The sequence below is a fragment of the Nicotiana tabacum genome, chromosome 16 (assembly GCF_000715075.1).
Source record: "Nicotiana tabacum cultivar K326 chromosome 16, ASM71507v2, whole genome shotgun sequence".
NCBI classification, from domain to species: Eukaryota; Viridiplantae; Streptophyta; class Magnoliopsida; order Solanales; family Solanaceae; genus Nicotiana; species Nicotiana tabacum.
Genome location: NC_134095.1, coordinates 63,926,374 through 63,943,327, shown reverse-complemented (window position 1 = coordinate 63,943,327; position 16,954 = coordinate 63,926,374). Strand labels below are relative to the sequence as shown.

The following is a 16,954-nucleotide window of genomic DNA, read 5'->3' as shown; positions in this document are numbered from 1 at the left end:
GTTTTCTTTGATCTTATGGAATCGATGAATCAAATAAGAACTGCGAATGGGCCCAAAATAGAAGGCCCAATTTGGAAACTCGCATGTGAACGGCAGTGAGTCCAAATGAACTTAAATAAAAATATTGGGCCTCAAGACCATTCACTCTTCGAACCCAATTGGCAGACTCCTATCCAAAGTGAAGTCATACTCCCAAACACAACTGAAATTGCTTTTATTTGAGTTAGCATGGAATCTATGAACTGATACATATGGGCCATTCCAAAATTGAAGAATTTTGGCCTCAGCTGCTCCAATGAACAAAAGACTGGGACAAATCCAAAGAGCAGTGACAGAGAGAACTACTGCTAAACCTCAAATGGGTCACTAACACAGGTCCAGACTTTTATATACAACTAGAATCAAATATAGATGAATATAAATTGGAGTTGTAGTTCTGGTCACCTCAATTACAATTCTCAAAGATGATAACGGACATAATACATTCTAATATATGCAGAAAGCAATAAACTATCCTAAACAAGGCACAGCTAATCTCCAGCTTAAACCTTTTTTTTTTACACCCAACGACTTCAATTCCAATCCTTAGCTTTAGATTTTACTGATATAACCAACTAGTGGCCAGATATGCAAACTATAGCCATGTACTCAGTAATGACAGCTTTTGGCACCTCCAATTTACTAACTCCATACATAGAGTACCATGATAACCTTCTGCTTGAATTATAACTAAATCTACAAAATAATTAAACAAAACTTCAACCTCATTCAAGACTAACAAATGGTTTAACAAAAAATGATATATGCTTAAATGACCATAAATATCAAATTGATCCATATGAGTGTTATATTTCGAGCTACTACACATAAGCCGACTTTAAATTCATTCAAATACAAAATGCAACTAAGAAAAATGTTCAATGCATATTAACAATGCAATATCAAATACACCTAAGAGAGATTGTGGCGTCAGTAACAAACAAGCAAATCAAATGCATGATAGGGAAATCAAAACAACCGATTTTCGTTCATTGACTCAAGCTGGTATAATTACAAAGTGGAAAACTTACCTAGATGCAGCAAGACAAAAGAATTCAACAGCCTTTTGGAGTCCAGCAAACTCAACGATAAACAGCCACAAATTTGCGCTTTGACAGCTTCGTTCAAGTCCAGAAAAAGAGTAAATTGAAGTTTTGAAACTCTAGTAATCAATACCCTTTTTTAAAAATTTCTTTGAAATCCAATTTTCGAAACCCAACTCAACTCCACCTTAAACTTTAACCAAAACTTCCTTTAAGAACCAAAACTTCAAGAGGAAGAACAAATGCTAAAAATCTCTGTTTCAGTGCTCTCTTTTTTATTGATTTTTTATTTTTTGAAAAGATGAAGTGAACTCGACTGAAGAAATGACCTCAAACCATCGTGCCTTTTTTTGTATGTTTTCTGAAGAAAAAAGTTGACTAAAAAAAGAAAGAGGTCTGAAGAGGGTGACAACTAAAAAAAACCTAGGAATTTTTCTACTAAGTTTTATCAAGACTTTTTCTCCGATTTTTCCTCTAATCTAGCAAAGAAACTTACCTCATATATATAGCCTTCAAAAAATCTCAAATCTTCTGCCAAAAATCCGAAAAACCTTCACGTTTTTGAATGATTTTTGGGACAAATGGAAGGCATAGATCGATTTACATCCATCCACGGCTCCCATTCATCCAGCAAATCGTCCTTTCGTACCAAAAATCGTGCAAAATTGGAGCGAATATTCGTTTTTTTTTACAAAACCATTGGAATAAAGGTGACGTGGAGGGGAGGGGGCCATTTGAGTGAACTCGCCTGAGTTCCAGGCGAGTTCGGGTCGGGCTCAGTGAAGAAGATGAACAGTAGCATCATTTTCTGCATTTAGGTTTAGGGTTTGGATATAGGGAAATGTTTATAAGATGGGTTTTATATGGAGGGGAAAATGGGTTAGGTCGAACCGGCGGGTCAGGTCCGTTTCCTTGGACTGGGGCGGTGAATATACTCGGGTTATATTTGCAACGTCCGCATTGTCCTTTTTATAAGGCATAGTTGGGCGTGATCAGCAAGGCAACCAATAGTGGCAAAATGACCAAGGTGGCTCAAATCAAGGAAATTGGAATAACAACAACAACAACAACAACTTCTCAAATCGGAGTTCAAACCCTTATGTTCCTCCAAAGGGTCAATATTCAAATCAAGGTTCCTCAAGTGATTCCAAGTTGGAAAGCATGCTTGAACGGGTATTGCAAAATCAAGAGAAGTCCAACACTTCTATGAGGAATATGACCGAGCTTGTTGGCTCTCATACCGCATCCATTCAAAAATTGGAGATGCAAATGAGAGATCTCTCTAGGGAACAAAATCCAAAGCAAAAGATAACATGATGATAGGCAATAATTACGTATTTTAGTCGATTATTACACTCTAATTTATTGTACTTTAGTTGAGTTTGCGCTTTAATCGCTAGTGTTTTGCACTAATTGTGTGTTTTATGCCTTGTAGGTGTGATTCCGAGCTATATAGATGTTATGGAATGAATTTAAGTGGTTTGGAGCTTTGAAGTCTGAGTAAGAGCTCAAGGAATTAAGCCGGGATCGCGTTCGGGGATCAACGGATGATAAAACAACAAAACGAAAACTCGAAGAGGCATATTGCGCACTGTCTAGTAAAATAGACATAACTTTTTACTCAGAACCCCATTTGGGCTCCATAATATATGGTTGGAAACCTAACGCAAAGGTCCACAACTTTCATGTTTTACGTTTTTCCATATTACAAACGTAACAGGATGAAATACCGCGGTTTTATCGCAACCGCGGTAGAACCACGGTGAGGGCTGCTCGCAGACAATTGAAGCAGCAGAGGCCATGTTTGACCGCGGTTTGACCGCGACCGCGGTAGAACCGCGGCAGGAGGCGGAAATTTCAGGGACTAAAGTGCAAAACACGGGATTTTAAGCCCAAAACCCTATTTTAAACACTAGACTCCGCCCAAGAGAGGATGGATTGTTTTGGAAAGGAGTTTTGGAAGAAGAACAAGTGTGAGAGATCACCCAAAACATCTTGGTTTCTTCTTCTCTTTATTTTTCTTGCAAGTTTTATGATGAATATTGTTTTAGTTTATTTACCCATAGTTAGGAGTAGCTAAATCCTTTGTCTAAGGTTTTGATGGAACCTATTGAGGGATGAACTTCTTGTTTATGTGAATACAAATTGCTAGTTTCAATCTTTATTTATTCAACTATGTTCTTGTTGTAGTTAATTGACAGGATCCTCAATTAGTTGTGCCTATTTAGTGTGCATAACTCGGGAGAGAGTGCATATTTAGGTTATTGTTGAATAACACCACTCCTAAAGTATAAGAGGAATCTATAACTGCGGGTTTAAAGGCGGGATTAGGGATAACGAAGTCTTGGGTGCAATCTTAAGTGAACTGTGTTAATTAAAGCTAGCTAGTGTATCTCGGGAGAGTGCAATAGTATATTACTGTGATTACTCGGGAGAGATTTACGGTAAGAAAAGTGTTCATGATTGATAGAGGTGTGTTGGTAAATTTGTATGAAGCATAAACAGAAGGGATTCCATCAATAGAGGAAATCTTTACCTTAGCTTTTTCTCATCATTGTTTACAACCTTAGCATTTTAGTTTACAGCTGTTTAATTTACTTGCAATTTTAGTTACTATAGAAACCAACAACTTGTGATTCAAACATTTGGGAAGCTGGTTCTGAAGAGTTTAGTGGGTCTAAAAATAGTGATTGATAGGTTAACTCTCTGTGGATTCGACCCTGGGCGTAATACTCGGGTTATATTTGCAACGTCCGCATTATCCTTTTTATAAGGCATAGTTGGGCGTGATCAACAAGGCAACCAATAGTGGCGAAATGACCAAGGTGGCTCAAATCAAGGAAATTGGAATAACAACAACAACAAAAACAACTTCTCAAATCGGAGTTCAAACCCTTATGTTCCTCCAAAGGGTCAATATTCAAATCAAGGTTCCTCAAGTGATTCCAAGTTGGAAAGCATGCTTGAACGGGTATTGCAAAATCAAGAGAAGTCCGACACTTCTATGAGGAATATGACCGAGCTTGTTGGCTCTCATACCGCATCCATTCAAAAATTGGAGATGCAAATGAGAGATCTCTCTAGGGAACAAAATCCAAAGCAAAAGAGAACATGATGATAGGCAATAATTACGTATTTTAGTCGATTATTACACTCTAATTTATTGTACTTTAGTTGAGTTTGCTCTTTAATCGCTAGTGTTTTGCACTAATTGTGTGTTTTATGCCTTGTAGGTGTGATTCCGAGCTATATAGATGTTATGGAATAAATTTAAGTGGTTTTGAGCTTTGAATTCTGAGTAAGAGATCAAGGAATTAAGCCGGGATCGCGTTCGGGGATCAACGGATGATAAAACAACAAAACAAAAACTCGAAGAGGCATATTGCACACTGTCTAGTAAAATAGACATAACTTTTTACTCAGAACCTCATTTGGGCTCCATAATATATGGTTGGAAAGCTAACTCAAAGGGCCACAACATTCATGTTTTACGTTTTTCCATATTACAAACGTTACAGGATGAAATACCGCGGTTTTACCGCGACCGCGGCAGAACCGCGGTGAGGGCTGCTCGCAGACAATTGAAGCAGCAGAGGCCATGTTTGACTGCGGTTTGACCGCGGTAGAACTGCGGTAGGAGGCGGAAATTTCAGGGACTAAAGTGCAAAACACGGGATTTTAAGCCCAAAACCCTATTTTAAACACTAGACTCCGCCCAAGAGAGGATGGATTGTTTTGGAGAGGAGTTTTGGAAGAAGAACAAGTGTGAGAGATCACCCAAAACATCTTGGTTTCTTCTTCTCTTTATTTTTCTTGCAAGTTTTATGATGAATATTGTTTTAATTTATTTACCCATAGTTAGGAGTAGCTAAATCCTTTGTCTAAGGTTTTGATGGAACCTATTGGGGGATGAACTTCTTGTTTATGTGAATACAAATTGCTAGTTTCAATCTTTATTTATTCAACTATGTTCTTGTTGTAGTTAATTGACAGGATCCTGAATTAGTTGTGCCTATTTAGTGTGCATAACTCGGGAGAGAGTGCATATTTAGGTTATTATTGAATAACACCACTCCTAAAGTATAAGAGGAATCTATAACTGCGGGTTTAAAGGCGGGATTAGGGATAACGAAGTCTTGGGTGCAATCTTAAGTGAACTGTGTTAATTAAAGCTGGCTAGTGTATCTCGGGAGAGTGCAATAGTATATTACTGTGATTACTCGGGAGAGATTTACGGTAAGAAAAGTGTTCATAATTGATAGAGGTGTGTTGGTAAATTTGTATGAAGCATAAACAGAAGGGATTCCATCAATAGGGGAAATCTTTACCTTAGCTTTTTCTCATCATTGTTTACAACCTTAGCATTTTAGTTTACAGCTGTTTAATTTACTTGCAATTTTAGTTACTATAGAAACCATCAACTTGTGATTCAAACATTTGGGAAGCTGGTTCTGAAGAGTTTAGTGGGTCTAAAAATAGTGATTGATAGGTTAACTCTCTGTGGATTCGACCCTGGGCGTAATACTTGGGTTATATGTGCAACGTCCGCATTGTCCTTTTTATAAGGCATAGCTGGGCGTGATCAAATTTTGGTGCCGTTGCCGGGGAGTTAACGGAATTATCAATTACCATTGATAGAAATACAAAAATTCTTAGTGTGGTCAGTTTTCTCTATACCCAACTTGTGAATATTTGTGTAATTAATTTTTCTTACCTTAGTCTAATTTTATTGTTTGGTTGTTTATTTTTTTAGTTTTGAAAAATGGCATCATATAATAAAAAATGGTGGGATGGTAGTTGTTCATATTGTGATGACCCTTGTCTTTATTGTGGAGGACCACACTCGTGGCAAAGTTGTTTAAATTTTCCAGGGGGCGGATTGTACGCACAATCTCAAACCCATGAGTGGAGTATTCATGATAAGTTTGGTTTTCAAAATGGTCATTGGGATGATTGTGTTGATTGGTCCTTCCCTTCCCCAAGCCCCCGCTATGATGATTCTATTGTTTTTGATGAAAATGATAGGGCTAACGAATTGGAAGAAGTTGAGCATGGCCGAAAGGGAGAGTTCAAGCTCATGTTGGAGTGCTTAGTTGAAGGAGGACACAAAGAACAAAGTGCCTTGGAGGAGTTTTTGAAAAATAGTCTCCAAAATTCCTTGGCACTTAATCAAAACCAAGAACTCTCAAATGCCCAAAATGAGAAAATAATGCTCATGTTAGAGACCATTCTTGAAAATGAGGAAGAATGTGAGCTAAAATTTGAAGAGTCAAGAATTGAACCTCTGCCAACCGACCCCATGAGTACCAATGATGCCGAGAAAAACATGGACTTAGAATCAACCGGTGTAAATAAAAATCTGGTTGAGAATGACTCTAGTCCGGGGGAAGAAGAGGATGTCAAAATAGAAAAATTGCAAAATGAAGGTTTGAAGTCACATTCCAAGCATTTTTCAACATTAGAATTGTGTAGTGATATAAAAATTGAACTACATGAGTCCGTGAGGGACTGCGAGGAGGAAAGGCAACAACCATACATTTTACAATTTGAGGAAACAAAAAAACAAAATGACATTCTTCACATGAGAGCCAAGAAGTGCAAAATGAAGAATTTAAGGCTCGACTCGATAATAAACTTACCACCCCCTATCGCTCGTGGTCACAAGCTTGATTCCAAGCTAGGTGCACAGTTCATATCGTCCAAGTGGCGAGAAAAGTGGTAAAAGTGATTCACGTCATGCCGCGACGTTAAACCAAGCGCTTGTTGGGAGGCAACCTAACTTTATTGCTTTCTTTTATTTTTTTTATTTTTTTTTAATTGTATTATTTTTGTAGTGTCAATTTTTTATTTTCTAGGAGCATGGAAAGCAAAGGTATTGGAAGGATGCAACAGCAAACCAAATGGTTGAAACTAAGTGTGAGGTACCCGCACAAAGGACCAAACTTGGGAGAAGTCTGAGTACCCCATGAGCTGTTAATGCTTCGGCCTTTAGCCTACCAGGGAGTTTCTTTTACCCTTTTTATTAGTTATGGTGTGCATTGGGGACAATGCACAATTTTAAGTGTGGGGTGAGGAGATTGTCTGGGGGACATTCTATGCTATTTTAGTTGTATTAGTTTAATTGAACATTTTTTTATAGAAAAGATTGGACTTTTCCAGACGATGGATCTATTAGACAATTTTCTTGAGGGATTTAAGTCTAAAGAAAAAGTACAAAAAGATTTTCTTTTGTTAGGTAGTAATAATTACCCCTTGGTTTTTCTTTAAATCACGGTTCTTTTCCAAGGGTTTTATTTGAACCAGGTGTAGTTAGTTTTTTTTTTTGGGAGTAGGAGCCATTATGTTGTGTTTTGAAGTGAAGCAATATCTCTTGACTTTGTTATGCCTTGAGAATGGTGAGTACTTTGGTTGTGACGCTTAGGCTCAGTTTTTTACTCTTGTAGAAGTACCTTAAATTGTATGATCTTAACTTTTCTTAACTGCTTTGACTAGAGTGTCTTGATGATCCAATCTTGAGTGAGTCATGTGCCATGTGTGCGTGAGGGTTGTTGTATTCTGTGCATTGCATTTGATGCCTAGAACTTGCCCTGTATGTTTGCAAAGCGAAATAGTAGTTTTGTTCAGTCTTGGAAGTGATATAGGCGTTTCTTTGTTGAGCCAGATATCTATATTTTACCCGCCTAATTGTTATGTATCGTAGTTAACCCCTTTGAGCCTGTAATCCTGTTTCTTTGGCAACCACATTACAAGCCTTACCCATTTGTTTGAATTAACCATCTTTTGAACCTTTTCACCTCTCATGAGCACTTGAATTGTTATGAACTTTATAAAAGTTAAAGTGTGGGGTGGTTGGTTTGGCTTTTGAGTGGAACTAATGAAATAAGGAGAAATGTGCACTATTTATAAAAAAAATGTAAGAGCCACTTGAATTGAAAAAGAAAGAAAAAAAAGAGTTGTATTGTTGTGAAGAATATTTCTTGTGGCGGTGACTTTTGATGTAATTGTGCTTAAAGAAGTATGGAGTTAATATACATTGATATGAAGGTGGAGTTTTGGTTTGACATAAGTGGGGTTTTAAATATTAAAGTGTATGTATTAAAGTGCTTGGGGGGTGTAGTCACTCTTATATCTAAATGTATCTTACTCGTCCCTCAACCTACATTACAACCAAATAAAGTCCTAATTGATCCAAGATTGAATGAGCTCGATTAGTGGAGTAGTACATTACGGGCAAGCTTATGGTGCATCTTTTGTGGCATATGAATGTTATTTCTGAGAGTGAGTGAATTCTTTCTATCTTGAGTGGTTTTGAGCTTTGAATTCTGAGTAAGAGCTCAAGGAATTAAGACGGGATCGCGTTCGGGGATCAACGAATGATAAAACAACAAAACGAAAACTCGAAGAGGCATATTGCGCACTATCTAGTAAAATAGACATAACTTTTTACTCAGAATCCCATTTGGGCTCCATAATATATGGTTGGAAATATAACTCAAAGGGACACAACTTTCATGTTTTACGTTTTTTCATATTCCAAACGTAACAGGATGAAATACCGAGGTTTTACCGCGACTGCGGCAGAACCGCGGTGAGGGCTGCTCGCAGACAATTAAAGCAGCAGAGGCCATGTTTGACCGCGGTTTGACCGCAAATGCGGTAGAACCGCGGAAGGAGGCGGAAATTTCAGGGACTAAAGTGCAAAACACGGGATTTTAAGCCCAAAACCCTATTTTAAACACTAGACTCCGCCCAAGAGAGGATGGATTGTTTTGGAGAGGAGTTTTGGAAGAAGAACAAGTGTGAGAGATCACCCAAAACATCTTGGTTTCTTCTTCTCTTTATTTTTCTTGCAAGTTTTATGATGAATATTGTTTTAGTTTATTTACCCATAGTTAGGAGTAGCTAAATCCTTTGTCTAAGGTTTTGATGGAACCTATTGGGGGATGAACTTCTTGTTTATGTGAATACAAATTGCTAGTTTCAATCTTTATTTATTCAACTATGTTCTTGTTGTAGTTAATTGACAGGATCCTCAATTAGTTGTGCCTATTTAGTGTGCATAACTCGGGAGAGAGTGCATATTTAGGTTATTGTTGAATAACACCACTCCTAAAGTATAAGAGGAATCTATAACTGCGGGTTTAAAGGCGGGATTAGGGATAACGAAGTCTTGGGTGCAATCTTAAGTGAACTGTGTTAATTAAAGCTAGCTAGTGTATCTCGGGAGAGTGCAATAGTATATTACTGTGATTACTCGGGAGAGATTTACGGTAAGAAAAGTGTTCATAATTGATAGAGGTGTGTTGGTAAATTTGTATGAAGCATAAACAGAAGGGATTCCATCAATAGGGGAAATCTTTACCTTAGCTTTTTCTCATCATTGTTTACAACCTTAGCATTTTAGTTTACAGCTGTTTAATTTACTTGCAAGTTTAGTTACTATTGAAACCATCAACTTGTGATTCAAACATTTGGGAAGCTGGTTCTGAAGAGTTTAGTGGGTCCAAAAATAGTGATTGATAGGTTAACTCTCTGTGGATTCGACCCTGGGCGTAATACTCGGGTTATATTTGCAACGTCCGCATTGTCCTTTTTATAAGGCATAGCTGGGCGTGATCAGAACACTTCGTAGTGACACAATTGTGAAGCCAAAGGGTAGTGGGAGTGGCCCAACTTCTCATATCATGGCAATTACTACTCGGAGTGGGAAGGTACTACAAGGAGAGAGTGAACAAGTGGTTGAAGTAGAAGAGTCCGAACAAGAGGTTGAGGTTGAAGAGCCAAGTGTTGTTGAAGTTAAAAAGGTTCCGGAAGAGTTGAAAGTTCAAGAAGTAAATCGGGAAGAGGTATAGGAAAAGGTAAAAGAGACACCAAAAACTCTACCCCCTATTCTTAGACCTCCTCCTCCATTCCCTTAAAGACTTGCTAGGAAGGTTGATGATAGCAAACTTGAAAAGTTTTATGACATTCTCAAGCAGTTATCGGTGAATATTCCTTTTGTGGAAGCATTTCAAGAGGTGTCGGGTTTTGCTAAATATTTGAAAGACTTGATTACCAAGAAGAGAACCACCAAGAATGAAGTGGTGAATGTGACTCACTGGGTTAGTTCCATCATTGCAACATCCACCATTCAAAAGAAAGAAGACCCGGGAGCTTTCACTATTCCATGTACTATTGGGGCACATAATTTTGCACGAGCCCTTTGTGATAACGGGGCTAGCATCAACTTAATGCCTCTTGCCATTTACAAGCAAGCAGGGTTAGGTATACCAAGGTCCACAAGTATGAGATTGCAACTGGTCGATCGTTCCATAAAGAGACTGGTGGGAATTGTCGATGATGTGCTTGTAAAAGTGGGCAAGTTTTATTTACCAGTCGATTTCGTAATCCTTGATTATGCAGTTGACAAAGAGATCCCTATAACCTTGGGGAGGCCATTCTTTGCCACGGAAGAGCACTAATGGATTCGGAACGGAATGAGATCAAATTCCTTGTGAATGATGAAGAGGTTACATTCCAAGCAAGCAAGGGTATGAAACTACCACATGAATATGAAAGCATCTTGGTGATTGATGTTGTTGATGAAGTGGAAGATGCAGTTGAAATAAATATGGAAGAACAATGCCTCGGTGAGGCATTGGTGGCTATTTTGGTAAACTTCAATGGTAAAGACATGGAGGGGTATATGGAATCAGTCAATGCATTGGAAGGGCTTGGTTCCTACACTTATGCTTCGAAGAAGCTCTCTCTCGACTTGGAGAATAGAGCCACTCCTACCGCAAAGCTTTCTATTATAGAGCCACCACAACTAGAGCTCAAACCACTTCCACCACACTTGAGGTATAAATTTCTTGACTCAAATGATACTTTACCGGTAATCGTTTCTTCTTTGTTGAATGATGTGCAGGTATAACAATTGTTGGATGTCTTGAAGGAGCATAGTCAAGCTATTGGGTGGACAATTGCGGACATCCGAGGGATTCCCGCCGAAATTTGCGAACACAAGATCCAATTGGAGAATGAGACTAAACCAAGTTTGGAGCATCAACGACGGTTGAACCCGTCCATGCAGGAGGTGGTAAAGAAAGAAATCATCAAGTGGTTGGATGTCGGGGTAGTCTACCCCATTGCCAATAGTTCTTGGGTGAGCCCGATGCAATGTGTGCCAAAAAAGGGAGGCATAACCGTGATTGAAAATAATAAAAATGAGATCATCCCAACAAGAATGGTTACCGGATGGTGTGTATGGACTATCGGAAGCTCAATAGTGCCACGTGCAAAGACCATTTCCCTATGTCTTTTATTGATCAAATGCTTGATCGGCTAGGGGGGAGGTCATTCTATTGCTTTCCTGATGGATATTCTGGTTACAACCAAATCAACATAGCATTGGAGGACCAAGAGAAGACAACATTCATTTGCCCTTTAGTCGGATGCCGTTTGGTTTGTGCAACACTCCGGCTACTATTCAAAGATGCATGATGTCCATCTTTTCAGATATTGTGGAGGATTTTCTAGAGGTTTTCATGGATGACTTTTCGGTGGTAGGTGACTCTTTTGAGCATTGTCTTAACAATCTTAGACAAGTGGTCAAGAGATGTGAGGAGACTAACCTTGTACTTAACTGGGAGAAATGCCACTTCATGGTGGATGAAGGCATTGTCTAGGGGCATAAAATTTCAAAACATGGCATAGAGTTTGACCGGGAAAAGATCGATATCATTTCCAAGCTTCCTCCACTACTTCAGTTAAAGGTGTCCGAAGTTTCTTGGGGCATGCTGGATTCTATAGGCGTTTCATCAAGGATTTTTCCAAAATTTCAAATCCCATGTGCAAACTCCTTGAGAAAGATGCAAAATTTGTGTTTCACGAGAAGTGCCTCAAAGCCTTTGAGGAATTGAAACAAAAGCTCACCACGACACCTATTATTGTCACACACGATTGGTTTCTTCCATTAGAACTCATATGTGACGCCAGTGGTGTAGCTATTGGGGCAGTGCTTGGCCAACGTCACAACAAGGTTCTCCACCCGGTCTATTATGCAAGCAAGACACTCAATGGGGCGCAAATGAACTATACGGTGATTGAGCAAGAACTTCTTTCCATTGTCTATGCCTTTGAGAAATTTCGGGCTTATTTGTTGGGATCCAAGGTAATAGTGTACACAGACCATGCTGCTCTTCGCTATCTTATGGCAAAGAAGGATGCAAAGCCTAGGTTGATTTGGTGGGTCCTGTTGTTGCAAGAATTTGACTTTGAAGTCAAAGATCGAAAAGGGACGGAAAATCAAGTGGCAGATCATCTATCAAGGCTTGAAGAGGCAGGGAGACCAAAGGGAGATCTTGAAATCAACGATGCTTTCCCGGATGAACACATATTGGCATTATCTAACACTTTTTCTCCTTGGTATGCCGATATTGCTAACTACTTGGTTAGCGACCTTATCCCGGATGGATTGGAAGCTTATCAGAAGAAGAAGTTTTTGTGAAATTGTCGGTAATAATATTGGGAAAAACCATTCTTGTCCCGTGTTTGTGCTGATAACATCATCAGAAGATATGTTCTATAAGAGGAGATTATGTCAATTCTAAAGGCATGCCATGACTCACCGATCGGGGGTCACCATGGGGGCAATTGAACAGCGGCAAAGGTGCTTGAATGTGGTTATTATTGGCCGTCAATTTATCATGATGCCAATCAAATGATCAAGGCTTGCTACCAATGCCAAAGGCAAGGATCAATCTCCAAGAGGCATGAAATGCCAATGGACTTTGTGATGGAGATAGAAATCTTTGATGTATGGGGAATTGATTTTATGGGCCCCTTTGTAAGCTCTTGTGGTATGAAATATATCTTGGTGGCTGTGGACTATGTGTCCAAATGTGTTGAAGCAATTGCCTTACCAAACAATGAGGCAAGGAGTGTGACCACATTCTTAAAGAAAAACATATTCACGCGGTGTGGCACTCCTAGAGCCATTCTTAGTGATGGTGGGTCTCACTTATGTAACAAGGCTTTCATGGGGATACTAGAGAAATATGGCGTCAAACATAAGGTGGCCACACCTTATCATCCCCAATCAAGTGTCCAAGTTGATGTTTTCAACCGGGAGATAAAGAATATTCTAGCAAAGACTGTTAATGCAAACAGGACCGACTGGTCAAAGAAGCTAGATGACGCATTGTGGGCATACCGCACGGCGTACAAAACCCCTATTAGCACTTCTCCTTATTGGTTAGTCTTCGGCAAGGCTTGTCATCTACTCGTAGAACTGGAGCACAAAGCCATGTGAGCTTTAAAAAGGTTGAACTTGGACTGGGCTGAAGCTGCAAATTTGAGGTTAACACAACTCAATGAAATTGAGGAATTCCGTTTCCATGCATATGAAAGTGCAGTTGTGTACAAAGAAAGGATGAAGTTCGTCCACGACATAAAGATCTTGAAAAGTGAGTTCAAGTCGAGTGACTTGGTTTTGCTCTTTAACTCAAGGCTCAAATTGTTTTCAGGCAAGCTCAAATCGAAATGGTCCAGTCCGTTCAAGGTGGTAGATGTATCCCCTTTTGGAGCTGTGGAATTAGAATCGGAGGATGGGCTCCGAACCTTCAAAGTAAATGTCCAGCGAGTCAAGCACTACTTGGGCACAGATGGAGAAAAACACTTGGTGGAACAGTTGGCTCTCAAAGATGGTCCATGCCCGACCAATGAGTGAAACCAAAGAAAGGCCAACTTTGTCGTGTCGCGACGTTAAATCAAGCTCTTCATGGGAGGCAACCCATGTGTGGTAACACCCTTTTTGTCCTTTAAATTTTAAATTTTGTTAGATAGATTTAATTGAGCAATTTAAAGTGTGTGTTAGAGTGCAGGTGATTCAAAATATCGTTACACAGGGTAAAATTGCGTGTGAAAGGGAAGAAAAGTCACAATGGGAAGTCTGCTATACATATGTGGTCGCATTTTAACTATACAGACCGTATAGTGATCGCATACCTGGACAGTTTGTTTGGAAAATATTGGGGGTAGAAATGCGGTGAGGACGTGTACTTTGCGGACCACATTTCATTTATGTGATTGCATAAGTGCACCGCATTGTGTCCATGAGTAACTTCAGTTGAAACCACTGCATAACACTTATGCAGTCGCATAAGGTGTTATGCAATGACTTACAAACCATAAACTTCATAGGTAAGTACCCCCTACCTTTGCACATAAACACACACCAGCACTAAGATTTCCCTCTTAAACAAAAAAAGAACAAAAAGAAAACGAAACACAAAAAGAAAAAGGAGAAAGAAAAAACGGCTAGTGAACAGAGTAAACAACGATCCCACTTTGTGCATTAATCTTCCAAGTGTTCTAAATTCTCCATTCCTGGTATGTTCTCCTTTCCCAATTTCATCCCTGTAAATTTTAGTTTAAATTTTGTTGTGTGTTTTCCCATTTTTTGTTTCCTTTGGTTTTTGTTTTTTTATTCCTCTTTGTTGTTTGGGTATCTGCTCGTAATAGGGGGGGTTCTTAGATAATTAGTTAGGCTCAGGGTGCTAGGTAGTGAAATTAGGGTCACCATTGTATAGGATAAAGTCAAAACGTTGAGGACGATGATTTTTGCAGACCGCATAGTCGATTTGCGGTCCGCATTGTTGCCGCATAACAAACCCTAGGTGGCCTGAGTAAGATGACAATTTGCGGAGGCTTTGTGATCGCATAAGTGATATGCGGACCGCAAACCATCGCATACCTAAACAGTATCTGGCCTTTTTTAACATATGGTTTGCGGCTAATTTGCGATCGCAAATTCATCTTTGCGGTGAATTTTAAGATCGTATAGTGTGATGACCTTTCCAAGAAAATAGTTTTGTAATGGGCATGTGAACCGCATAATGGATATGCGATCGCAAATCCCATCGCATAATTATATCCCTTCAGTAGACAAAAGTTTTGCGATAGGTTTGCGGTCCGCATAGTGGTTATGCAATCGCATACCCTGTCGCATACTTGACTTTCTTTGTGATTTTTCTTCTAATGTCTGCTATGTTTCTCACACTTAATTTCATTGTAGATATGGCTCCCAAGAAACATATATCTTCTTCCAAGAAAGGGCCTCCACCAGTCGTCAAGCACAGCAAGCCAAACGTTCACGACCGGACCCTACTACTGCACATCCCTCCTAGTCTGGTGAGGAGGAGACCTTGCCATCAGTTGACCTACAAGCTGAGGCAAGAAGAAAAAGAGGAGATGATTTCCAACTCAGGTTTGGGGTCGAAGGCTCTAGAGGTGTATAGAGAAGGGCTCACAAAACGGAAAATCCTTGTCGAGAAACAACTGAGTCTGAACGGGCTACAGGAGCAGTACACTCATATACTGGAGAACATCAAGGCTAGAAACTGGGAGTATTTCATTGAGCTGCCTGATGATTACAATGAACCAGTGGTGCATGAATTTTATGCATCTTATGGAGCCTCCAGTACACCTCACCACAAGCGCAACAAAGTTTTCTATGATACTGTCTTGGTCGGGGGAAGCAGCTGTTTTGTAGTAGTGACACCATAAATGAGTTCTATTTTCCAAACTGGAGATCGGGCACAACAGTGTATAACAACAAATGGGCCAACATAGATATTGAGCATGGTTAGATAGCCTCAGTGATAGCCAAGGGGACCCCTGCTTGGATTGACCCTCTGCATAAAATATTCAAGGAAGATCTCACACAAGAGGGTAGATTCTGCCTCAGCTTTGTCACATCTAGATTGATATCATCCCGAAATGAGACTGATATAAGCATTGAGAAAGCTCTTCTCATTGCATGCATTATGACTGGGATAAAAATTGATGTGGGTGACTTTATCTTCCGAGAGTTAGGGATCTGGGCCAACCAGACAACCACGTCACTTCCATTCCCAAGCTTGATCACAGCCCTCTGTAAGGCTGTGGAAGTCCCTTCAATGCCACACACTGACAAGACGGGGAAAGCGTTGAAGGATATTGATATCACGTGCATTAATGACGCGGTAGTTGTTGCTCCCCTAGAGGTTCAGACCTCGATTCCTGTTGATACAGAGATCTCAGACTCTTAGACTCCTGCTTCTCCTCAAGCCACAATGGCCTCCACTTCCACACCACAACCCACCTTCCAGGCCACTATTGCACAGCCTTCTGCCCCACTGCCAGCCATTTCGAGGCTCGGTCTCTTAGCTCAACATGCAAATGCTAAGGTAGACCACCTTCTGAAGAACCTCCCCGCACTCATCAAACAAGCATTGACCCCTATCCAGTCCTCAGTGATGGCCCTCCAACAGTAGCAAACATCTTATGGGGATCGCCTAAAGCAGCTTAAGGTGCGGATTGAAAAGATGGAGCGAAGTGAGGTTGGAGACTTGCCAAAGCTCTGTGATGAGATTGCCACACTGAAGACTGGGCTCCACAAAATGCAAACTCTAGAGTTCGATCTATCCTCCTTCATGCCCAAAGAAGGAGAGCATGGGGCGGGCACATCCGTGGCTGGATTAGATTTTGATTTCTCCACCTTGATGACAACTCCTGCACCTCAGATTGTCAGGGCTTCCCAGCCTCCAGCTTCCCCTGCACATATTGACATCCCTTCTGAGGAAGATTCCGGACACTCTGCAGAGTCCGAAGGTGGGGAGGCAGACAAGGGAGAGACTGATGAGGAGTCATGGTCTGAGGAGGATAAGGGCCCTCAGGAGAAAGGTAATCAGGTTGATGTCCCTACAGTTGTAGAGGAAGAACAAGCAGCAGTTCAGAAGGCAATAGAATATTTGCTAGCAGATATGGTTACCGAAGAAAATCCATCGGCCACTCAGCTATCAGCAGGCGAGGCTAGCAGCTCACAGGCCCCAGCTCCAGTTTCGGGCCAG

The 16,954-nt window shown here is 40.2% G+C and overlaps 1 long non-coding RNA gene across 1 annotated transcript; it reads right to left on the bottom strand.

The window, feature by feature from the left end:
- Nucleotides 1–383: 383 nt before the first annotated feature.
- Nucleotides 384–3,110, bottom strand: LOC142170695 (uncharacterized). Its single transcript, XR_012700074.1, has 2 exons — nt 1,071–3,110; nt 384–735 (listed from the first exon to the last, which is right to left on the bottom strand). It is a non-coding gene; the product is annotated as an uncharacterized LOC142170695 (long non-coding RNA).
- Between the last annotated feature and the right edge of the window lie 13,844 nt (nt 3,111–16,954).